The sequence below is a fragment of the Lolium perenne genome, chromosome 2, assembly GCF_019359855.2.
Source record: "Lolium perenne isolate Kyuss_39 chromosome 2, Kyuss_2.0, whole genome shotgun sequence".
Taxonomy (NCBI): Eukaryota; Viridiplantae; Streptophyta; class Magnoliopsida; order Poales; family Poaceae; genus Lolium; species Lolium perenne.
The window spans coordinates 37,642,684-37,668,771 of NC_067245.2; the positions used below are offsets into that span (position 1 = coordinate 37,642,684).

Genomic DNA, 26,088 nt, shown 5'->3' on the forward strand with positions numbered 1-26,088 from the left:
TACGCCGGCTTGTGGCCAGACATCGACTTCTGGAGCCGGCTGTTCTACTTGAAGACGCAAACCACCGAGGGCTGCCTGCGAGCCTGCGGCGCCGCCTCGATCTACACTCGGCCTGGTACGCCCTTCCCCAAGATCCCCACCGTTGACTCGGTGAAGAACTGGCAGATGTCGTTCTTCTATGTGCGCAACGAGGGGCAGCTCGTCGACCGGATCAATCTGCCGGAGTATAATCCGGCTCCTCCAGTCGGCCGGATCAACTGGAGCTACAACGCCCGCTCATCGAATCCGGACGCCGAGGTGAACCAGCTCTGGGACTTCTTGGGGGCAGCCGTCGAGAGCGGGCTGACTGCGGAGGATCTCCTCTGCACCATCGCCGAGCGCCGGGTGCTGCCGTTCGAGAGGCGCACCCACAAAATCGGGCACATGTCCGGCCGGTTCGACCCGAACCGGACGTCCAGGGCGGTGCTCAACAAGGCCCAGGTGGCCAGCCGGGTGAACTACATCACCAAGGCGAACGTGGCGGACGACTGGAGCTACGGGCTGGCGCCCCACGACAGGGACCACCTACCCGAGCAGGTAAGCTTGTGTTTTTCGCCGGCTTCCGGCTTGCGGCTACGAGGCCGACTTCCTTTTGCTTCCGCCAATTTTTGGCTTGTTGTTTGCTCATGCTTTTTCTGTCCTTCTAGCTCTTTGAGCGCCAGAGCACCGAGGACGGCGACCTGGCGACGAGGAGGTGGACGCCGGATCACGTCGATCCGGCTGACCAAACCGGCGACCAGGCCGGCGACGACGACCTGCCGCAGGCGCCTGATCTAGGCGGCCAGGGGGAGCACAATCCGCCCCCCTCACCAGAGCAGCAGGAGGACGAGGAGCCGGCGACGTCCGGCACGGGGCCGACCCCGGCCGTGCCTCTGCGCGTGAGGCCGCCAAGCACTACGGCGACTTCGGCGCGCCAGGGGAAGAAGCGGGCCAGCGAGCCTCGCTCCACTGCCGCCTTGGAGGCGAAGGCGAAGAAGCTCCGCCGGCAGCAGCCGAAGAAGGTTCCGGAGCACGCCGGGTGAGTTCTCTTTCTCTTTCTTGTTTGATTCCTTTTCTTTCCTTACTTTTTATGCTTATCTTCTCTTTGTTGGTCCGGCCAGGGCTCCCATCAAGTTTGCCCAGGGCGGCGGCTCCCGGCAGGCTCCGCGCGTCGCGTCGCCGCCGCTGCGCCAAAGGAGGGAGCCGACGCCGCAGCCTTCATCGCGCACTCCTACGCCACCGCCGCCTGCGGGTACTGCGCCTTCCGCAGGGGCACCTTCCTTCGCCGTGCCGCTGGCCTCGGCGCCTGATCGCGGCACGCGGGTCGAGCCGACTCGGCGGCCGACGCCGGACGACATGTTCCCGCGCCGGACTCGCCTCTCGGACCCCGCTGCCGGGGCCGGCCGGGGCATGCCGCCTTCACCCGGAGCCGAGCCGGAAAGGCTGCACCGTCCGCGACCGAGCCGGAGCCGGCAGGGCTGCGCCGCCGCGACCGGAGCCGGCGCCCCGCCGAGCATGGTGGTGCTGGATGAGAGCCCGGAGGGGGCACCTCAGGCGCCGGAGACAGCTGCGCCGGCTGGGCCATCTGCTGCGCCCGGAGCGTCGCCGCCGCCGGAGCCGACGAGGGGTGAGCCAACCAGGCGGGAGCCGGCAAGGGATGAGCCGGCGCGCACGGAGGGCGCCGACTCGCGCGCACTGGTGAGGACGGAGACCCCATCGGCGTCGCAGCAGGGCCTGCATGTGGCCAAGGGCGCACTTCTTCTTCAGGTGCCGTCCGCCTCCGACTCCAGCCTCGGCTCGGCTGCCACCATGGAGCAGGCGTGGCTCCGCGCCGACTCCTACGAGGTGACCAGCCGGGAGGGGAACCCTGGCCAAGCATCGGTGGAGATGTTCTTCTCCAGCCTGCAGGCCCACCTCAAGGCCAGGGCTGCCGAGACCGCGGCCAGCGTTGCCAAGGTGGAGGAAGCCGGCAAGGTAAGCTTTATCTGTTTTTTGATTTGGTTATCATCCTGGTAGCCCTCCGAGGCATGGGCCGGCTGTTTGGAGCCGGCCCGGGTTTCGCCTAGCTGACTGACTTTCTCTTTTCCTTAGGCTGTGATGGATCGGCGCACCACTTTGTACAATCGCGCCGTTACCCATTACCACAAGGCCAAGCTGGACCGGGCCGACTTGGCCCGCGAGCTGGAAACCGCCAAGGGTAAGCTCTTGCTTCTTTCGACTTGATGTCTTATTTTCTTTTGAATCTCCGTTGGCTGACGTTTCTTTCCGGCTGCCTCGCAGTCGAAGCCGCCAAGGTCCCGCGGCTGGAGTCGGATCTCCGGGCTGCTCGCGCCCAGTGCGCCGAGAGCGAGGAGGCGGGCCGTTCTTCAGCCGCCAAGCTCAAGCTGGCTGAGCAGGAGCTGGCACGGCTGCGCCTGCTGGAGCAGAACCACCTCTCTGAGCTCAACTCCCTTAGGACGGCGGAGAAGGAGAAGGTGGACGATCTGAGCCGGCGGCTAACGGAGGTGGAGAAACAGCGGCTTGTGCTGCAAGAGGAGGTCACCGCCAAGTCCACGGAGCTGACGGCTACCGCCAAGCGCTGGACGGATGAGATTGGCGCACTTGATCGCGGCTTGGCGGGTGAGTGTACCTTAGTGTTCCTTTCCCTTTGCCGGCTTTCGGCTGTCGGCTGCCGGCTTTCGTTGGCAGCCGGCAGCAGAAACTTCTGATGTCTTTGCTATCTCCATCTTCGGGCTGGTGGCAGTCGGTTCTTGCCGGCTGCCGCCAGGCTTTTCCTTTTGGCTTAGGACTTCGAAAATTTGCATTTTTCAGCTTATTTCGGCTTCGATGATTTCTGACTTGCTTCTTCTTGCAGCGGCCTTCCCGGAGACGCAGGACGCGGCTCTGGCAGCCGTTGGCGCTGCGCGCGAGTCCAGGAGGCAGGAAACCGGCGAGGGCAGCTCGGAGTATTTCTCCATGGAGGATCACATGGCGTCCATGGCTGCCCGCGTCGAGCCCATCACCAAGCTCGGCTGGGAGCTCCGGAAGGCGGTTGAGGAGCTGGCACCGATGCTGTGGCCTGAGGAGGCGGTGCCGCAAGATATCTCCAACCTCACCTCCCTGATGGAGCGGGCGCCGGATCGCTTCCTCGACTGGAAGGAGTCGGCCACGCGCACTGGCGCCGACATGGCGCTGTCCTTCGTCCTCTCTTGGTACAACGAGGTGGACCTGGGGCAGCTTGAGTTCCGGCGAGCCGGCGTGGAGGACCAGCTCCCAGCTGAACTCAAGGCTGCCCGTCTTGCCCGAGCCAGCGCCATCGCCGACTTCGTCGACAAGGGCGCCTTCGTCGCGGACCCGAACCCTCCTCCATCCGATGAAGATTACATGGAAGATGAGGAGGCGGAAGACGCGCCCGAGGACGACCCGGCAGCCGGCTCCGCTGATGCCCCTCCGGCTTAGTTTACCTGCTTTTCAGTTGTTCTCTTGCCAAGACAATTTATTAAATCCCCGGGATGCCGGGTGCGCATGTATGAATATTATCGTCCTTTAATTATGTCACACTTTAATGTATTTGTTAATCATTTGTGTGCCGAGTTGCTTTCTTCCGACTCGTTCGCTTTTTCCCATCCGCCCCACTCTTTGGCTGTGCTCTTGCCGGTCGTACGTCCGACTTGCGATCCGTCGCCGGATCAAGAGCGGGCCGCTGGGTGAGGCTGACAGTATTTCAGTCGAACGAGCTGAATTCGGCAATCCGGCACTTATATGAAAAGTTGCAAGTCAACTCGCTCTTACTCTTTCCCTTAGTCGTTTTTCGCGTGCCGGCTCCCTAGGCCTTACTCCCGCCAGCCGGACAGCCGGGTTGCGGTCTGTAGCTGGATCGGAAGCCGGCTGTCGGAAACCGGATCACGTTACTGAGCCGACCGTGTGAGAGGGTTCAAGCCAATTGGCGAAACAGAGGTAAAGTACGCGAAAAACTTGTCGGAAACGGCGCTCTTGGCGCGTGCTTTTTCATAGCTTACAAAAGGGATACAAGGGATACATACATTCCTGCTCTCATGTGTAAAATGGGCGGAGTAAGTTGACATTCCAGGGACGTTTAGTCTCCTCGTCAGCCTTGTCCGGCTTGTTTTTCTTAGCCTCTTGGGCATCTATGAGATAGTAGGAATCATTGCCCATCTTGCCTTGCTCACGATGAAGGGACCCTCCCATGGGGATGACGGATTTATGCTGTCCGGCTGTCCGCTGGATCAGCCGGAGCACTAGGTCTCCTTCTCGGAATGCTAAGGGCTGGACCTTCCGGCTGTGATAGCGTCGGAGGCTTTGCTGGTAGATAGTAGATCTAGACGCAGCCAGCAGCCGGGCCTCTTCGACCAGGTCAACTCCATCTTCGCGAGCTTCTTTGGCCTCGGCTTCAGTGTAGAGCTTGATCCTTGGCGCGTCGTGCTCGATATCAGTCGGCAGGACGGCTTCGGCCCCATATACGAGGAAAAATGGTGTGAAGCCGACTGAGCGGTTTGTCGTTGTGCGCAGGCTCCACAGCACATTGGGCAGCTCTTCAATCCAGCAGCCGGCTGCTCGCTCGAGCGGCTCCATCAGCCGGGGCCGGATGCCGGCTAGGACTAAGCCGTTAGCCTTCTCCACCTGTCCGTTGGACTCTGGGTGTGCCACAGAAGATAGGGCCATCCGGATCCCCATTTCCCCGCAATAGCGAGAGAAGATGCCTTGGGAGAAATTGCTGCCGTTGTCGGTGATAATGCTGTGGGGGTAGCCGAATCTCACGATGATTTCCTTGAGGAATGTGACGGCTGTGGACCCGTCCAGTTTCTTGATCGGCTTGGCTTCAATCCACTTGGTGAATTTGTCAATCATTACCAAGAGATGTGTCATGCCGCCTCGCGCCGTTCTGAATGGGCCTACCATAACCAAGCCCCATACGGCAAATGGCCATGTGATGGGGATGGTTTTTAAGGCGGAAGCCGGCTGGTGTCTTTTCTTTGCGAAGCGCTGACAGCCGTTGCACTTCTTCACCAACTCTTCTGCGTCTTTGAGCGCAGTCGGCCAGTAAAAACCGTGCCGGAAGGCTTTGGCCACTATGGCTCTGGATGAGGCGTGATGTCCGCACTCTCCTTGATGGATTTCCCGTAGGAGTTCAATCCCTTCAGCCGGCTCGACGCACCGCTGGAACACCCCACTTACGCTGCGTTTGTACAGCTGGTGGTTGATGATGGTATAGGCCTTGGCCCTTCTCTCAATCTGCCTGGCCTGGACTCTATCCTCAGGCAGCACACCGTCGGTGAGGTAGGAGAGGAATTCTTGTGCCCATGAAGGTACGCATCTTATCTCAAATACGCTAACCAACAGGGCCTCCTGCGTAGGAGCTTCCGGATCCGACTGCATGGTCGCCGGGTTCGGCTTGCTAGTCGGCGGGTTTGGCTTGCTAGCCCCCGAGTTTGGCGATGAAGCCCCCGGGTTGGACTGAGAAGTCCCCGGGTTCGGCATGGTAGCCGGCGGGTTCGGCTTGTTAGCCCCCGACTTGGGCGATGAAGCCCCCGGGTTTGGCTGAGAAGCCCCCGGGTCAGCCGGTACGAATATTGAATCCGAATCCGGTGACGGTATGACGGACGGCTTCTTGAGAACCGCCAGGGCGATGCCCGGCGGAATGGCTTGCCGGGTTGAGCCAATCTTGGACAAGGCGTCAGCCGCCTCGTTGTTTGCCCGTGGCACATGGTGGAATTCGCAGCCGTCGAAGAAGCCGGATAGCTGCTGGACATGGAAGCGGTATGAGGCCATGTTGGCGTCCTTCGCGTCCCGCCGCGATGCTTGTCGTATGACCAAGTCGGAGTCGCCGAAGCAAAGTATGCGACGCACGCCAATCTCCTTGGCCAGCTTTAGCCCATGAATGAGCGCTTCGTACTCCGCCACATTGTTGGATGCGGCGAAGTGGATCTGCAGGACGTAGTCCAGCCGGTCTCCCTTGGGAGAGGTGAGGATGATGCCGGCTCCCAAGCCGTTGCGCATCTTCGAACCGTCGAAGTGCATCTTCCAGTGTGTGGAATCCGGCACAGGCGGCAGGTACTGCATCTCAGCCCAGTCGACGAAGAAGTCCGCGAGGATCTGTGACTTGATGGCTGTGCGTGGTTCGTAGAGGATGGTGTGGGCGGCTAGCTCCAAGGCCCACTTGGCAACCCGGCCGTTGGCATCCTTGCTGCCTATGATTTCCGCCAAGGGTGCTGTGGCAACCACTTTGATGGGGTGTTCTTGGAAGTAGTGCTTCAGCTTCTTGGCCGCCATGTAGACGCCGTAGGTGACTTTTTGGTAGTGGGGGTAGTTTTGCTTCGACTGGGAGAGCACTTCGCTAAGGTAATAGACTGGACGTTGGACCAGCTGCTCCCTGCCGTCTTCTTTGCGCTCCACCACCAGGACAACGCTAACCACTCGATTGGTGGCTGCGATGTACAACAGCATCGGCTCCATTGAAGCCGGCGTTGCAAGGATTGGCGCGGTTGAGAGCACGCGTTTCAAGTCACGGAAAGCCTCATCCGCCTGCGGTGACCAGACGAATTTGTCCGCCTTCTTCATCAATTGATACAGGGGCAGTGCCTTCTCCCCCAGCCGGCTGACGAAGCGGCTCAAGGAAGCCAGGCAGCCAGCGAACTTCTGGACGTCCTTGAGGCACTGCGGCAGTTCCATCTTCTCCAGGGCACTGATCTTGTCCGGGTTGGCTTCGATCCCTCGCTGAGAGACGAGGTAGCCAAGGAGCTGGCCAGACGGCACGCCGAATGTGCACTTGGCCGGGTTGAGCTTCATCCGAAATCTTCTCAGATTGGTGAAGGTTTCTCTCAGGTCATCAAGGAGGGTAGTCGTCTCCTTGGTCTTTACAATGACATCATCCACATATGCGTGAACGTTTCTGCCGATTTGATCCTGTAAGCATTTTTGCATGCACCTTTGGTAGGTGGCGCCTGCATTTTTCAAGCCGAACGGCATAGTCGTGTAGCAATAAGCCCCGTACGGGGTAATGAACGAAGTCTTTATTTGATCAGCCGGATTCAAAGGAATCTGGTGGTAGCCTGAATAGGCGTCTAGGAAAGACAACAGTTCACAGCCGGCAGTCGAGTCTATGACTTGATCTATGCGCGGCAGGGGGAAGGGATCCTTCGGGCACGCCTTGTTCAGGCTGGTGTAGTCGATACACATGCGCCAGGAGCCGTTATTCTTCAAAACCAGGACCGGGTTCGCCAACCAGTCCGGGTGCAGCACTTCCATGATGAAGCCGGCAGCTAGGAGCCGGGCGATTTCTTCACCGATGGCCTTCCTTCGTTCTTCGGCGAAGCGCCTGAGAGGCTGCTTCACCGGCTTGGCTTCAGGCCGGACGTGGAGGTGGTGCTCAGCCAACTCCCTCGGCACACCCGGCATGTCTCTTGGAGTCCATGCGAAGATGTCCCGATTCTCACGGAGGAAGCTGGTGAGCTCGCCTTCCTATTTCTTGCTCAAGCCGGCACCGATGGTGACGTACTTGTCCGGCTGCGCCGGGTCCAGCAGGATCTTCTTGGTGTTGTCGGCCGGCTGGAAGTGAGTCGTCCCAGCCGGGTTGCCTGCAGCCGGCATGTCTGTCTGCGCGGCCTTGGCGAGGGCGACGGCGTCGCGGATGAGCTGCTTCTCGGTGGCGATGACCAGCGTCTGGGCCATCTTGGAGCTCTGCGTGGCGCAGTCCATGGAGCGGCGATAGTCGCCGGCTACGGTGATGACCCCCTTGGGGCCAGGCAGCTTCATCTTCAGGTACCCATAATGGGGCACCGCCATGAACTTGGTCAGGGCCGGCCTGCCCAGGAGCGCGTGGTAGGGACTCACGAGGTCCACCACCTCGAACTCGATTCTCTCGGTGCGGAAGTGGTCCGGCTTCCCGAACATCACCTCCAGCGTGATCCGGCCGATCGGCTGGCAGCAGTGGCCTGGCACGATGCCATGGAAGACGGTGGGGGTGGGGCGCAACTCGGCCTCCTGGATGCCCAGCTTGCGGGCGGTGTCGCGGTAGAGGATGTTGATGCTGCTGCCGCCGTCGATGAGGACGCGCGAAAAATGCACGCTGCGCCGGGTTGTGCCGATGGTGGGGTCGAGGACCATGGCGTAGCTGCCCGGCTTCGGCAAGACAGCCGGTGTATCGCGGCGATCAAAAGTGATGGCCTGCTCTGACCAGTTTAGGTACTGGGGGACCGGCGGTATGACCGCATTGACCTCGAGGGAACGGCTCTGCTGGCTCATCTTGTCCTCGGGCTCGGAGGTGAAGATGATGTAGGTAGCATCTTCGGCCAGATATCGGCCGGCATGGTGCACTTGGTTAGCCTCGTGGTGCTCGAGGTTGGCGTTCTCTGCGCCGGCTTGGCCACCCGGCCCGCCGGCTGGTGGAGGCGGGGGGGGAGGCGGGAGGGGTTCACCGCTTGTCAGTCGCTTCATGAAGTGGCAATCGCGGGTGGTGTGGTTGGAGGGGTTCTTGCCGCTGTGGTACTTGCACGGCGAGTCGAGCATCTGCTCGAAGGTGTACTTCGGCTTCCATTGCCGGTCTTGCTTCTGGCGGCGGCTGCCGCCTGCCGCGTTGTCTGCCACGGCGGCTACTTGGGCGGAGCCGTACCGGCGGTCCGGCTGGTCACTGTGACGCTTGCCGCGGTAGTTGTCCCGCCGGCTGCCGTGCGAGGCGCCCTCGGCCGGCTTGTTGTTGTCTCTTCTGGCGGGGGCCGGAGAAATTTCAGCCGGCGCCTTGCTGGCTTCCTCGGCCAGCGCGTACTTGTCGGCGATGGCCATCAAGGCGGCCATCGACTTGGGGTCGCTGCGGCGCAGCTTGTGCCACAACATGGTGTTGGGCCGACAGCCTCCCATGAAGAAGCTGATGGCCTGGATCTCGTGCACGCCCTCGCAGGAGTTGCGCATCTCGCACCAGCGCGTTAGGTATGCGCGATCCGTCTCGTCGGGGCCCTGCTTGCACATCTCAAGCTGCTGGGGGCGACCCGGCCGGCGGTAGGTGCCGGTGAAGTTGCTGATGAAGGCCGCTTCGAAGTCCAGCCAGCCGTTTATGCTGCCGGCTGGCAGGTTGTTGAGCCAAGTGCGGGCGAAGCCGACCAGCATCAGGGGGGAGTAGCGCACAGCCCAGCGCTTGTTGCCTTTGGCAATGCCGACTGCGGTGGAGTAGTCCTGCAGCCAGTCCTCTGGCTTGGCGGTGCCGTCGTACTTGGGGGTGTCGCGGGGGAGCGTGAAGCCCTCAAGCGTGGGCTCGTTGGCGATGCGGGGCCCGAAGCACTTTGGGCCGGCTGGAGCTTCTTCTTCCGCAATGCGGGATTCGACCAGCCGGTCGAGGCGATCTCGGGCGTCGGCGGGCTCGATGCGCGGGCCCAGCCGGGAGTGTGCCGGCTGGCGTGTGCCGGCTGCTTCTGGAGCCGGCCGGTGCTGACGGCGGGGCTCGGAGTCTTGCTCCTGGTTCCGGCTCGGAGGAGGCCGGCTGCGGCTGCTGCCGCCTGACTGGTGGCTCGGCCTGCTCGAGCTTGCGTGCATGGCGCGGGAGTCATGGTGCTGGCTTGGCGCTGGGGAGGCGGACTCGGCCGAGTCCCTGGCGCCTTCCCTGTCGTTGCCTGCAGCTCCACGAGCGCGAGAAGCTCTGGGGGCATTGGCATACCTGGGGTCGGCCGCCTGCCTGGTGGCTGCGCTGAGCAGCTCAGTTACCCGCTTGGTCTGGCGGCGTAACTCTTCGCCCTGAAGGCGGTTCAGCTCTTCTGCGGCGGCTTGTGCCGCGCGCATGTTCTTGTCGGGGGTGTTGTAGACGGGGAGCTCCGCGGACGGAGCCGGCGAAGGAGCGCCGTCGCGGGCGATCTCGGCGCCGAGGTCACGGCCCTGCGGCGGATGTGGCCGGCCCGGCTTGGCTCGTCGCCGCCTGGAGTGAGGCCGTGGGCGCGGTTGTACTCGCGCTGGGTGATCTCCATCTGGCGCTTAGCAGCAGCCAGTTCTTCGGTTTGCTTGAGGAGGAGCTGGCGGTGCGCCTCCAGATCCGCCTCGATGGTGGTGGGGTCTCCGCCAGGCGTGAGCGGGGTGCTCAGCTTTGCCCGGACTTCGTCCAGCCGGGACGGTGGCGGTGGCGCCTTTGGGCCCGAGCCGGAGGCGTTGGGGTCGACGTTGCGCTCCAGGTTGGGGCCACGGGCGCGCGGGTTCTTGGTGGGGAGCTCCTCGCCAGCCATCATGACTTGCACGACGACGGGGCTGGCGGGAGCGCTGCTGCCGGCTCGCGGAGGAGGGCTTGCGCAGCGCAGGACCTGCCGCGGGTAGCACGGCGGTGCGACGGTGGCGACGTAGACGTCGTGGCCGCCGAAGGAGATGACGCTGCCGCCGGCTGGGAAGGGCCGGTCAGCGAAGCAGCCAACGTTGTCGCTGACGCAGTCGAGGGAGCCGAATCTCCAGATCAAGCCTGAAGCGACTCGCTCGCCGGTGGTGATGGTGAGGCCCGTCCGGATGAAGACACCGGCCGAGGATGCTGAGGGCCCCACGGTGGGCGCCAAATGTCGTGGTATCGTCACGGCATATGCCATAGGGTGGCTAATCGAAGTGGTCCCTGAGGGATCTCACGGTGGTATCCGGATGCGGGTATGGGCACGAGCGACACGGCGACGTACCCAGGTTCGAGGCCCTCCGATGGAGGTAAAACCTCTACTCCTGCTATGAGTGTATATGATGATCACACAATACAATGGTGCTCCTAGAGCTGTGTCCGGCTGCTCCTGGGAGGCTAAGGGAGACGATGGTCTCTCTCTCAGGGCAGCTCTATGGGTGGAGTGAAGTAAGAATGATTGATCGATCGATCCCCTGCACGAGAGGGGGTAGTGCGGCTTATATAGGCGCCGGCACTTTACATATAAGACCCTATAGTTTACTGGCCGGCTGGGCCGGCTTCGGCTTCCGCTCCTTCCCGAGGTGGTGACGTCAGGAGTAGTTGAGGCATCGTGGCCTGTCCCATCCGGCTGCCACGGTCAGCGGTATGGAGAGGAGCTGTCCCTGTCGCCGTCAGCCACTGTAGCCGGTACGGATCGTCGTAAGCCCTGACGGCCTGTCCGGCGCGTGGCACTATTGCTCCACAGTGCCCTGCGCTTTACGGAAGATGGAGTCAGCGTGGACTTTAGGAACCCGGATCACCAACCCGGTTCCTTCCAGTGCAAGACTCGCCAGCCTCGAGTCGGTCTGAGGTACAAACCCCAGTCGGATATGGCTTCTAGAAGCCGGCCCAGCTACAGCATTGGTGGCCGTAGCCAGGCCGACTAGGACCTAGAGCCAGCCGGCTTCCGGACCAGCCGGCCACGGCGCCGGCCGGCTGCTCCTCAGCCGGCCTTTGCCGCAAGCCGGCCAGTGGCCAGCTGGCTGCTCCGCGTCCATTGCCCTATCCGGGGTCTTCCCCCCGACAAGGCTCCTTCTCCTTAGGCGCTACCAGGATTGGTGGTGTCGAGATTGTTCGCTTAAGATCTTCGAAAGCTTTGTCTGCTTCTTCGTTCCACTAAAACTTCTCTCCTTGTTTGATCAAAGCGTAAAATGGTAACGCCTTTTCTCCCAACCTGGCGACGAATCTGCTTAAAGCTGCGACTCGCCCAGTCAGCTGTTGTATTTCCTTCAACTTTGTTGGCTTTCTCATTGTTACGATAGCTTGAATTTTCTCTGGATTGGCCTCGATTCCTCTTGCTCAAACTAGGAACCCGAGAAGTTCTCCCGCAGGAACGCCAAAGGAGCACTTTGTCGGGTTCAGTTTGAGGCAGAACTTGTCAATGTTGTCGAAAGTTTCCTTTAGATCCTCGATCAATGTTGACCCCTTATTTGTTGTTATGACGACATCGTCGATGTACACTTGTAAGTTTTTGCCAATCTGTGTTGCAAGACACTTTTGCATCATCCGCTGGTATGTTGCTCCCGCGTTTTTCAGACCAAAAGGCATTGTTCTATAACAGAACACGCCATAAGGTGTTATAAAAGCTGTTTTGACCTTGTCATCTTCTTTTAATCTGATCTGGTTATAACCAGAGTATGCATCTAGTAAGGAAAGACGTTCACAGCCTGCCGTGTAGTCGATAATTTGATCGATCCTTGGAAGGGGAAAGTGATCCTTTGGACAATGTTTATTGAGACACGTGAAGTCGACGCACATGCAAAGGACTTTTGTGTTTTTCTTCGGGACCAATACTGGGTTAGCTACCCACGTGGCCTCTGTATGTAGCTCTTTGATAAAACCGGCCTCTCTGAGTCGATCAATCTCTGATAGCATAGCTTTGCAGTTTGGTTCCGAAAAACACCGCAAAGGTTGTTTAATTGGTCTCGCTATTGGATCCAAGTTTAGGTGGTGCTCGGCAAGTTCCCTGGGTACTCCTGGCATGTCATCTGGGCACCATGTGAAGATTTTCCAGTACTCACGGAGGAACTCGACGAGCGCGCTTTCCTATGCAAGGTCCATGTTTGCTGCAATGGACATCGTTTTCTTGGGATCTGTCGGGTGGATTTGTACCTCCTTAGAATCCTTGGTAGTGTTAAAGGTTGGTTCCCTGAGTGGCCTTCCTACGTCTGGCAACACATCATAGCCTGTTGTTAGCCTTGACGCCATATACTCCGCTTGCATCCCGAAAGTTTCTGACAGTCGATGAAAATCCTTGTCGCATTTATCAGCTAGCGCGAAACTGCCTTTGACTGTAATTGGTCCCTTGGGTCCAGGTAGCCTCCACAACAAGTATGTGTAGTGTGGTACCGCCATAAACCTGGCATATGCTAGTCGTCCCAACAAAGCGTGATATTGCGACGGGAAATCCACAACTTCGAATTCCAATCTTTCTATTCTGTAATTCTCTCGGGTCCCAAACTAAACATCTAGATTGATATTTCCAAGCGGATAACTCGACTTGTCTGGGGTGATACCATGGAAACACGTGTCAGTTGGTTTTGGATTCGCCAGGGATATGTTCATTTTCCTCAATGTATATGCATACATAAGGTTTAAGCTGCTGCCTCCATCTATGAATACTCATGAAACATCGAATCCTGCGATTACTGCTGGTAAAATCAATGCTGATTGCCCTGGCCGAGGAACTTGCTGTGGGTGGTCTGCTATCGTGAAGCCAATATCTTGTCCCGACCAATTTAGGTAATCGATTGTTGGTGGAGGCATCTTCTCTGCCATGAATACTTGTCGCGAAATTACCTTCTGAGCTCTGTTAGACGGCCTAGCTTTCTGAATCATCGAGATCGCGCCGTTGGTGTCGATATAAGGAGGTGGGTTTGGAGCTTCCGCTATTTGTAACTGATGTCGATTTGCATCCGTAATTGCGGGAGGAGGCGGAAGGTGGATCTCACTCCCTGGCCCCTGGGGGTTTCTATTCATTGCTTGCGTGTTAGCTTGCCCTGCAAACCTCAGCATTGCTTGAAAATTTCGACAGTCCTTCTGCAGATGACCTGACTGCCTCTTTCCATTATTGTCGAGATAAAAATGCATCTGGCACGGTCCGTTCATCATATCCTCGGGAGATACATATGGTCTCTGGAACCTTGGTCCATTATTTTGTCTATTGTTACAGGAGTCATCTCTATTATCGCCTCGCTGCTCGCCACTCCTCTGATAATCATCTCGATTGTTTCCTCGATTGTTTCCTCGAAATCCAGCCGATATTTGGCCAGGAGCATCATAATTTGAGAACTGTCGAGGAAATTGTCGTCTATTTTGGAAGTTTCGACTACGCTCCTCTTCAGGCGACCTATGCCGCTTATTGTGAACAGCATCTTCTCCATCTGCCCACCTATTCGCTATTTCCATTAATGCTGATATTGTCTTTGGGTTTGTTCTCCCCAAATCCTCGACAAGATCTCCCCTTCTAATTCCAGCCACAAACGCATCTATTGCTCTCTCATCAGATATGTTTTCTGCCGAGTTTTTGATAATATTCCACCTCTGGATGTACTTTCTCATTGATTCATCATACTTCTGCCTGCAAGCCATCAACTCATCTAATGATGCAGGTTTTTTGCATGTGGATCGGAAATTCTTCACAAAGATATCCTCGAAACTGTCCCAACTGTCGATAGACCCCGGGGGTAGCTTCTTTATCCATGATCGTGCGGCTGCGCTCAAGTGCACTTGGACACTTTGCATGGCTGTTGCTCTGGTTCCGCCTATCAGCTTTACTGTCTCGAGGTAATCAACTAACCAATCCTCGGGATCTTGCAGACCATGAAGGAACTCGAGTTTTACGGACTTGTCTTGTAAAGCATGGTAACCCACACATATCCTCTTCGTCCGTTTCTGGGGAATGCCGACGTTCCCTTCTATTTTGTCGCGCTCTGTCTACCCGTGCTTGAGTTGCTGCGTCTCTTGCTCCACTTGTTCTCTCGGGACCTGGTACTGCTGCAGTAGGTCGTGGACTATTTTGCCTTGCTAAACCTTCGGGAGGCGAATTCGCAAACGCCGTTCCCATGGCTCCAACTCCTGCCATGGCCATATTATACAACGCTTCTCTTGGATCTCCGGGAGGTGGCCTGGATGCGAGGATGAAGGCTTGCGTCGCCATGTATCCAGCTTCTGGTGTTTCGGGAATAATATTCCCCCTTGTGTCGCTGGACATAAATGACATGTCGAGGTTTTGAACCAAATTCTCCCTATCAGTCTCAGGTATATTTTGCAGCCGAGATCTCGCTCTATTTCGAGCTGCTCTGTGACTATCTCCCTAAATACCAGATTGTCGACTCAAATCCGCCCTTCGCCTGCTTGACGCGGAAGCCGCTTCTTGCCTCCTATCCAGCTCGATTTTCTGTTTCTCGAGCTCACGCCTGGTACGTGCAAGTCTATATTGTATGCTTGTAACTCTTCAGGTGTCGCTATTATGGTCATTGGCTCTGTACCATTAATAGCTCTTGCAACTCGATCCCATATTACCTGCGGAAATTGTACCATCTCTCGTGTTCCAGGTCCGATATATTTGGTTTCCAAACCTCGCGTGAGATCTGCAGGATCGACATACGGATTTCCCGCATCGTCGAAGTTCTCTGATGTCTCCTCATGTGGGCGACTTGTTTCTCCAATTGCATAGATCTGATGATATTTTGGATTTTGAACTTTGTCGGGATTGGTGACACCATCATATAGATCGGTGAAGACCTCTCCGATAATAATGGATCTGTCGATGAAGTTGAAGTTGTCGTTGTTGCTCGAGTCTCCGCTTATATCGGAGTCCGCAGATGACTCGAAGGACATGTCGCTGAAGATCTTGGCGAGTCTTTCACTTGCCGTAGTGTTGATGAAGCGTGGCGTCGAGATCTCCTCGTCGCCTGTCTCAGTCGATGACGTGGAGTCCGAAAAATCGGAATCAATCTCCGATAATCCCGACGAGATCGGAATTTCGAGATGATACGATCATTCTTTTTCGACGCGGACGTGGAACTTGCCGAACGTCATCTCCATAGGTTCCTCCAGATACGCATATGCATCCAAACGGGAGGGCGGATGAGGAACAAAATCGACTAGATCAGTTTCGATCTGTTTACCTCTATCCATCGCCTTGCTTGCTATGCAAGAAGTCGACGATCTTGAACGTGCCATCGAGATCAGCTCCTTGTCACCTCTAATTCTCACAGACGGCGCCAATTGACAAGGGATTAACTAGTCAATGCCTACAGATCGTAGACTAGGGTTTAGTTGGAAGTAGAGGGCAAGTAGATCTCGAAGGTTTCAGCCGAAAAGTACTCGACGACTAAGAAACTAGGGTTCTGTTGACAATAGATTCGATCCTCTCTTTGTCCCTCGACTCCCCCTTATATAGGAGGCGGAGCCGAGGGTTTCGTGTTACACAAGATTATATATTTCGGGAGTATCTCTGAGTTCAACCCGTAAAGTTGCACATCTCTATATTTCCTAATACAACTCTATCCTTCCTTAATACTAATTGGGCTTCCGAACTTCATATTTTTCGACCTGTGGGTCTTCCATAAACCCCGGGCACCATCTTCTGCAGGCCCATGGGGATGCCTATGTCAGGTACCACATTAGAGGATCGTCTTCACTAGACACGATCAACTGGAAGGATGTCCGTATGAGTATTGCGGATTCGTTGTTTAAGGCACAAGAAATAAAAGCTATCTTCTTTCATATAATTAGAAATGCATGATGACTTTTCGATATAGATACGCGAGAACATTTACTATATTTTGGTAGTGCGTCTCTCATATATGCTGAATTTGTAATGTAAATGTTGGACTGTTTGAGCTTACCATGTCTCCTTGGCTTATTTATGTCCAAAACCAGCTAGTTTGCTTCATGTACGTATGCACGCAAAGCAACTAATCGACATACATGTATGAAAGGTAATTGGCTTATTCGCTCATGTAGCGTAGCTCAAATTCAAGTGAAATTAAAATACATGAGGTCATGGGAAACTAATTCATCATTATATAAACAAACTATTGACATCCTAGGGGCATTCCTGACTTTCCACCATTAACAAACAATAGTCGACAGCTAGTTTTCTAAACTCTTCCACTGCTCAATATATAACTGTGCCACACACCAGTAGAAAAAAGGTATTCCATCCCAACTCATTAGTTCCCAAATATTTTGACCCGGAACTAATGGGGTCTTTAGTTCGGTTCTGCTGGTGAACCGAGACTAATGCTCCAACCCGGACTAAAGGGTACCCTTTAGTCCCGGTTGGTAACATCAACCGGGACTAAAGGGCCTTTAGTCCCGGTTGGTGTTACCAACCGAGACTAAAGGGTACCCTTTAGTCCCGGTTGGTGTCTCCAACCGGGACTAAAGGTTTTTTCTGGTTTTTACTCCCCACGCACCTTTCACCCCCCCGCCCCCCGTGGATCTCCTTTTTAACTCTGTAAAATAGAAAATAAAATGATAGAAAAATCAAAAAATAAAATCTTTTGAGATTCATGTATGTTACGCAACCTACTATTAGGGAAAATTAAGAAATTCAAATTTTCAAATTTTTTCCAAAAAATGTTTGAAAAATGGTAAAACCGCATTAACTTTTGCATACGACGTCGAAAAAAACGTATAATATATCAAAACTCGGTTTGCCAATTTTTAGATTCTCAAAATTCCAAATGAAAATATGAAAGCAGGAAGATTTTAGTTTTTGCTATAAATTACGGATTATAAATTTTTTTATTTTTCAAAAAATAAAATTAAAATTCAAAAAAGATTAAAAAGATTACTATTACTTTTACCCAATTTTTAGATTTTCAAATTTTTAGGTTTTTGGTTTGGCAAAAAATAAATATTTAAAAATTAAATAATTAAAAAAATTAGAAATAATACAAATTAAAAAGTTAATGTTTATTTATTTATTCAAGATTATTATTACATCATTACTTTTGTTTATTAAAATAATTATTTGAAATTCAAACAATAAAGAAATGTGACATCGACCAACATGTTAATAGGATTGATATGATACTAGTATCACATACATGCGCGCGAGGCAGTTGGATGCGGGACGGGATGAAACTAGGAAGTTAAGCGTGCTAGTGGTAGAGTAGTGAGAGGATGGGTGACCGAGTGGGAAGTTTGACCACGAGTAAGTAATTTGACTAGAGTTAATTGTAGTTAGAGACTAAACTATGCAAATAACTAAAATAATAGAAAATCTGAAAAAAATTGAAAAAAAACGGATTGGAAAAAAAATTAGAAAAAAATTCATCTGGAGGCATTTTTTGCCCTGACGCACGCAACTCATGTGGATGGACCCTTTAGTCCCGGTTCGTAAGCAACAGGGACTAAAGGTGGGCCTTAGTCTCGGGTATTTAGTCTCGGTTGCACAACAAGTATAAGGTGTAAGTTGTTCTATGATCAAGCTATACAATTCAAGTCGTCCATAACCGCAGACACGGTTTATCGATAAGATGTACACCCTGCAGGGGTTGCCCAAATGTAACCATACGCATGCTCGACCCGCTTACGATAGGCGATGTCTCACAACAAGACCGTTCCCAGTTCAACAAGAAAGTCTAGGGGGGCCAGCACAAGGAAAGATGGGCTTCCACGTGATGAATTGAAAATAGAAGATGTCGGCGTTGTATTTTCCAGGAATTGTCATGTTTTTGCATAGGAGAGAGAACACAAGAGAAAGATAGAACGGAGGCAAAACATAGATGGAGGGATACGAAGAAAAATAGGGAAACCAGGCCAACATTTTTCAAACCACATTTTATTAAAAAAACAGTTTCTCCAAAATATTGCAAATATCTTTGTTTTCGATTTGTTAAAATAAGAAGAGATTGAGGAACGATTTTTATTAAACCAAACGAGAGTGAGAAACAAAATTATTTGGGTTTTATAAAATAACTTTATTTGTAAAATATGGATGATATGATGCATGATGTCATGATGATGCATAAAAGAAAAATAACAAACAAAAATCTAATAGGGGTGCTATCCGGGGCCGTTACAATCGACACCACTAACAAGGAACCTCGCCCCGAGGTTCCACCTCAAGGTACGGGGGGGAGAGGTGAACTATCGGGTCTTTAGGCGACGTGTCGAACTCCTCGACACCACTAACAAGAAGTCTTTCTCCATCTTGATCGACGACACCACCAACAAGGGTTGCTGCTCAAGTCGATGATGATGACTCCGGAGAAACAAAGGAAGGAGTAATAGTCATGTGGATCCACCGATTCATTGGAACAAGAACGAATAATAAGAGTAGTCGGTATGGTCATGACTCCATCCCGCACTCGAAGTATTACTCTGCACATGAATAGGGAATCGTGTAACCAACTCTCGGATCTCAGATTGACGATATCGACAAGCATTGTCAGCAAGGGTTTGATTGGGTCAAAGCACAAGGTATTGAAGAGTGATCACAAAATAAGGATGATATCAATCGGAGATGACAAGGTAGGTGTCGGTGATGTACTTATGTCGAAGGTCTTCAGAGATCGGTCCTATTAGGTTAAGGCAGAGATCGTCCAACCCACGTTCAAATGTATGACTCGGAGAAGCAGATAAGAGAAGATTCAAAACTCGCAAAGGTGAGAAGAGAAAGAATAGAGGTAAGGAAAAATCAGAGCTAATCAGATCTATCCAACAAATTTTTGAAAATAGTTTTGAACTAGACACAACAACGTCCGTTGGCAAGGTTATCCTACAGACTGGACTAGTGGGGTACCGTCAACCTGAGCTCTGATACCAACTTGTAACGCCCCGGAACCGGTACCATGAGGATTCCAGCGATCCCGCCGAAATCCTCACGATATTGATTCAGAGACGCCCTCCGACACGACGTGCGAAACGAATCACACACGTGATGCCAGAGGAATTAACACGAGCGGTAACATTACAACAGGATTACAATAGAGCCCACAAGAAACATATATTACAACAACGACTCCAACAAGTCAAGATACAAATATACAATAGAAAGATCCAAATCTTACAGGAGATCGAATGCGTCCGAGTACGGACAAGATACAAATTGGACTAATAGTCCTGAAGATAACCAGTGGTGTCCATAACCCTGCCCAGGCCAAGCCGGAAGGGTAACCTTGCTAACGTCGTCATCTTGTACCTGTCGAAGTCGGGCCATCGGTTGCCGACAAAAGGGAGGAAACAGAAGAGAAAGAGAAAAGGCGAGGGTAAGTACCAAGGAACGAACTCCGGCACGTACTTAGCGAGACTAGAAATGGCTATGCTCGCCGGGCGAATATATCGCCTGGGGCTATATGGTAGGTTTAGCGGCAGCAAAACTATAACCAATAGAGACACGCTACAACATCCGTCTACTCAGAGAAGATAAGAGAGCGCACGAGGTAACAGATAAATACTACACAAACATAACCTAGCCAAATACGCATATCCCCGTCAACAAAGCGAAGAGACAATGTAAAAGGCACTCAACGGTGGACAAGTTTTATTAGGTATCGGTTGTAGTAATGCTATATTATTACGCAAGTTATTATCAGATTATTAACAACAAGTATAAGGTGTAAGTTGTTCTGTGATCAAGCTATACAATTCCAAGTCGTCCATAACCGCGGACACGGCTTATCGATAACTTTACACCCTGCAGGGGTTGCCCAAATGTAACCATACGCATGCTCGACCCGCTTACGACAGGCGATGTCTCACAACAAGACCGTTCCCAGTTCAACAAGAAAGTCTAGGGGGCCAGCACAAGGAAAGATGGGCTTCCACGTGAAGAATTGAAAATAGAAGATGTCGGACGTTGTATTTTCCAGGAATTGTCATGTTTTTGCATAGGAGAGAGAACACAAGAAAAAGATAGAACGGAGGCAAAACATAGATGGAGGGATATGAAGAAAATAGGTAAACCAGGCCAACATTTTTCAAACCACATTTTATTAAAAAAACAGTTTGTCCAAAATATTGCAAATATCTTTGTTTTCAATTTGTTAAAATAAGAAGAGATTGAGGAACGATTTTTATTAAACCATACGAGAGTGAGAAACAAAATAATTTGGGTTTTATAAAATAACTTTATTTGTAAAATATTGATGATATGATGCATGATGTCATGATGATGCATAAAATAAAAATAACAAACAAAAATCTAATAGGGTGCTATCGGGGGCCGTTACACCTCCTAGTGTTGTGGAGCTCGCCCCAACCTTGTGAAGGAACCACCGCCTCGACTGGTGCCATAGTGGAGAAGGGGGAGCCCCTTCGTGGAGCTCTCTCGAGGAAGAAGGTGAGACCTTCCTTCGTGGTGTGGCCGCCTAGTCTTTTGTGTGAGGCTAGCACCTCCTCAACGCAGACGTACTCTCTTTTGTGAGAGGAACTGCGGGAAACAAACCTCGCCTCGTCTCCGCGCCATCCGGTTGTCCCGCTTCTTACTCTTACTACCATGCTTGTTTCCTTTACTTGTTCTACTTGCCTAGGATCATACTAGGAACACCTCCACAACTAAAGCAATCACCACTAGTGGAAAACAGCTCTTTTGCACCGGTTCATTAGGGCCGTATGCACCGGATTGTGAACCGGTGCAAACAATCCAGTGCAAAAGCCCCCCCCCCCCTTTTGCACCGGTTCAGTTATGAACCGGTGCTAAAGGGGGCACCACGTGGCCGTCTGTGGAGCGTCTGGCGGGGGACCTTTTGCACTGGTTCATAATACGAACCGGTGCAAAAGGGTTGTGCCGCGGCACCGTTTTGGTGCCCTTCCCTGCCGCGGCAGACTCTGCCGCGGCAGGGAATTGCACTAAAACGCTGCCGCGACAGACTCTGCCGCGGCAGGAAATTTACACTAAAACGCTGCCGCGGCAGACTCTGCCTCCATTCGAAACACGTTATAATGCGCACACATATATATAGGAAACCATTATATTACATATATCGATCGAAGTGACACACGTTCATAAATATATATATATATGTCTACATCAACTTTGAAAATAATTTCTATTCAGTATTGGATGGCGGGCACATAGTGTTCTCCGTCTGGAGCTATGACTTGCTCAAGTAAGAACCCCGCCAGTTCTTCTTGAATTGCTCGTACACGCTTGGTTGCTAGAAGACCGTCCCGCAACCGTTGGATCTAATAATTTGAAGAAGGTACGGTGGTCAGTATATATATATATATATATATACTAGTTGAATGCCCGTGTGTTGCCACGGGTATGAAAAAATATAGAGAAAAAAAATTCTAACTTTTTTCATGAAAATGGAATGAAAATGGAATGAAAATATGAAAGAGAAAACAGAATTGTGCAGAACGACATTGTCTTGGCAGAAAGCAGAAACGGAACATCGTTTTCAGCAAAATATATGCAGACCGAAAATTCCGTTTACTCCTACCAAGGAATTTCCATTTTACGGTTTGGTGTGCATGATTCAATACATCAACCTCAATATGTGACCTTGTCAACTCCAAACGTCAAAACATCCCATCCCAAAATAGACGACAGGCAATCCCTTTGTGAGTTCGAGGAAGTTTCCATGATTTTTCCCCTATTTCCCAGCATACAGTCTGTAAGGTTAGGGATCATGTTTGTCGGTTCCTTGTATTGCTTGATTTTTCTTCTCAATTCAAGCGTTCATCAATGATTATATCTTGCACGCCAATGGAGCTCATACACATATATATAATCTAGAGTACTCTATAATCTATCTTGCACACCATGTTATAACATCTTTATAATTTGAGAAACTGTCACAAGTGTTTAAGAATTCATCACCAATGTTTGAAGGGGTACATAGAAACATTAATGATTGTTCTAGGAGCAAGCGCCATTGGAATTAAGTTCAGTGTAAAAAGACAAAACTAACATTGTAACACATCTGAATAATGCATAAATGATAGGAATTTGAAGATCCAATACTTCCAGTGGATACAGAGTAGTCAAACGTGGCTTCCTGCCATAAAAAAATGACCCCATCAAACAGGAAGGGCAATGGCTATCCACAACATTGCTTAGCTACAGACATACATGTGGCATAAGCTATGCATGTTCCATTCTTTCATATGCTACCTAACTACTCCACTCTAGACAATACAATTGGGACTGGCACTTCCGTTTTGAAAAAAAATGTGCAAAGGCAAATAATAGAATCAAATCACTTCATTAGATCTAACACTAACATTTCTCATTTTATGTTTGAGTAGCTACTATTGGCATATATCATGCCGAGAAATTACATAATCCATGAACTCTCAGATTATTACCTTTTGAACAATAGAGCACTGACTCCTGACCAAGGATCCCCTACAGACAAATCAACCAAGAGTAATCCTGAAAAATAACACATAACATGAATAATACTTCCAGATTCTAGCGATATAAAATTCAGAATCTGGCCATTATTGCAGACCCTGTCATCTCTAATTCTCAGATTGCACTCCCATTTACGATTAATGCTAGCAGTTATATGATAATTTAGCCAAATGCAAACATGTGAAAAGAAAAAATCATTAAACCTGAAAGATGATACAAAATCTTGAAGGTGATCTACAATGCAAACTGGCAAAAAATTAATAGTAAAGGTATAATACCTAGAAGATATTTTCCAGAAGATGTGCAAATAAGATTAAGCTAGGCATGCCAAGTCTACTGAATAAGTTATGTTAAACTTCAGGAGCAAAGCACTATTTTACATTTCAAGGTTAATTATTCAAAAACCTAATCTTACAAAGGCCAGAAGTGGTTGCAATACACTAATCACTGAATTTCCAAGATTCACTGATTCGAGCAATACAATACTCTGGAGAAGTGATATACCACATTCAAATAATGTCCAGAGCCTGTAACCGGTGCTGCAAAAAAATCACCGGGTGACCGTGGTTTCTGCATTGAAATTTGATCTCCCATGTCGTACACTACAGTAGGATGCAGACTGGCAGACGGTGAATCAACTGATCGATAGTGGCCACCATTTGCTTTCTATTCTCGCTGAATCAAAGCATTTCATGGGCCTGTAGAATATATTTGGTTAAGGTCTTAATCACTCATCCATTGGAATCTAAATAATGGCCCCAAAATAAGTCCATGTTTACGTTATTTTTAGAATACAGAAAGTGAAACTATTTTACAACATAAAGGTATACTGAACAATTTCTCTAATGTTTAATTATGGGATATCTTTTAGAACAGATGGCAATAAGAATATCACAAGGTTCATAGGGTATGAATGAATGGTAATCATGAAACAGCTACTTTTGGATCATGTCCTACTTCTTTTATTTGTCTAACAGTATTTTTATGGAAAAATCTACAGAAAGGTCCTCACAATTAAGCTCATTATTTCTTGTGTAACTTCGAGATTGGCATTGCACACTCCCAATATAATGAGCTTAAGGCAATCAAGGAGTGGCAAGTAGAAAAATGTTTCTACTTACTAATTTACAGATATTACTATATGGACTAAACAATAGTTCCTTTGCTGCTCATATCTAGCCGCTAGCTGGTTAGTGGCTGTATATATTCCTTCAAACATGGGTAGTTTTATTTCACTGTACCAAAAGGGTCTACTGGTTGAGCTGCAAAGAAACTTTCATAAGAAAAAAATGCGCCCCCTCAGCTGACGACGTAAAATTGCATTGCAGTATTTGCTCCGCTACAGGCAGACAATAAGACCAAATGAAAAGCTGAAGTAAGTGTGGCAAGATGCCTAGGCAGAAGATTGTGACCTAAACATTAGATTTTCATAGTTACAAGTTGACATATATTGACAATGTTTAGATGTAATATCAAAAATAAGTTTTTATACAAAGTTGTATTCTACATATGAGTAGGATCAATCTGGTGTTTATTGCAGTACAAGGAACTAAGAGTTTGCTCAGTATAAGAAATATTACTCGTGCAAAACAAATTCTTAACTGAATCAGATTTGCTCAAGCATTAACACCATCCTTTTAGACCTCGGTAATATTTATAGTTATTACTACTTACTCCCAGAAAGCATTAGCACATTGCGTGGCTATACTTGAGCATCACGACATTGTTGTTCAGCTCCATGCACATCCCTTACTCCTTGCCTATCTCGGCATCGACCGGCCTCTTGCTCTCCTCCGCCTCGTGTCTCCTTCTTTACCCCTCTGACCTCTGAGCAGACCTCCTTCTACCTCCGGTTTTGGTCGCCGATCCCATCCTGCAGTTGCATGAGGAGAATATTGCAGCTGGAAACAATGTGTACAGTAACAGAATTCCAAACACCAGATGATATTAAGCGAAACAATTCACGATTCAGTTCAGCTAGCTGCAAATGGTAGGAGATTTGACTGCAGGATTCCCTGATGCTGGTTATTCTTGTGTGGATGGACATGGTGGTAGTTCCGTGCACATAAACAAGCACCCCACAAGCACTCAACGCTACTGTATTCAATTCAGTTTGTGAAATAAATTTTTGAATGAACATCCTGTAGTATCCTAATTGTAAATCAACAAATTTTGCTCGATTTTTAGTTATTAGATCAACGATTTTCGTGGGAAACAATGACAGTCGAAACAGTATCCTTACTATCAACAGGAACCGCTAGCGGTGCGCGACGAATGTTGGACGAAGGAACTACGTACCGTCTGACGACAGTGCCCGTTTGTATTTTTGAAGTAGTAGGGATTTTCAAGGTTGCATATTTGCACATCTTTACAGTGTCATATATGCATCATTAAAAGTTAATACATGAGAGAAGATATTGCAGTAGTAACATATATCAACACATTATCAACTTGAATTTTTGCTGCTCCGATTAAACAACACATCAGAAATAATCGCACAAGTTACATATAAGAACGTCTACCTCATGTCTCATGTCCTCGCAGACACCTCCGATGCCTATGCCATTTCCCAAGTCCTCCCCCAGGTTTCCACCGCTTGTACTTCTGAGGTCTGGAACGGTGCCAATGTTCGACTTCCGATCGACCAGGATGCCTACTGGAAGTAGGCCGACCCTACCGAATCACGATTGATGATGCTACCAACTGGGTTAGGGAGGAAGGCCGGCGGCTGTGTAGGTGGGAGAGGTGCGGAATAGGGGAAGCGGTGGGGAACCGGCTTAGAGCAAGATTACGCAGGGGATCAGCAGCGGTTCCTGGGGCTGAAGCTCGAGGGGGCGGCGGCTACGGTTTCAGGGGGACGGGGTGGCAGGAAGGGCGGGAGAAGAGGGGTGACTGGGAGGGCGGAGAGAGGAGGGGTGGCCGGGGGGCGGTGCACTGCGTTGGGTCGCTGGGGGAGGGAGCCATGGAGGCTTGGGGCGGCACAACAACCCTAGCGAAAGAGACGGGAGTGACAAGGTAGAAACTGCGGGTTGATTTTCGGGTTCGTTGGGCTTGGCCCATTCCGGGTAGCACGAACGACGAAGGACGACGAAAGGGAGGACGGACGACGGGACTGATTGACGACGGAACATGCTCGTCTTTTTTAAGTAGTAGAGATATATATATATATATGTGTGTGTGTGTGTGTATGTGAATGAAACACAAGGTGATAAAATAAAGTCATGAATGTTGTTTACGTACATCAAGTTGTTCCAAAAAATTTGTCACATGGTGGGTATTCTGGCGGATGAACTCGCAAACGTAGAACCCGCATAAATTATTCCCGTCCTCTTGCCTCAAGCACTTTACGAGAACAAAG

At 51.2% G+C, this 26,088-nt stretch overlaps 1 long non-coding RNA gene across 1 annotated transcript; it reads right to left on the reverse strand.

Moving 5' to 3' along the window:
• Nucleotides 1-23,136: 23,136 nt before the first annotated feature.
• On the reverse strand, nucleotides 23,137-25,506 carry LOC127331827 (uncharacterized). Its single transcript, XR_007870032.2, has 3 exons — nucleotides 25,253-25,506; nucleotides 24,405-24,603; nucleotides 23,137-23,428 (listed from the first exon to the last, which is right to left on the reverse strand). It is a non-coding gene; the product is annotated as an uncharacterized lncRNA (long non-coding RNA).
• Between the last annotated feature and the right edge of the window lie 582 nt (nucleotides 25,507-26,088).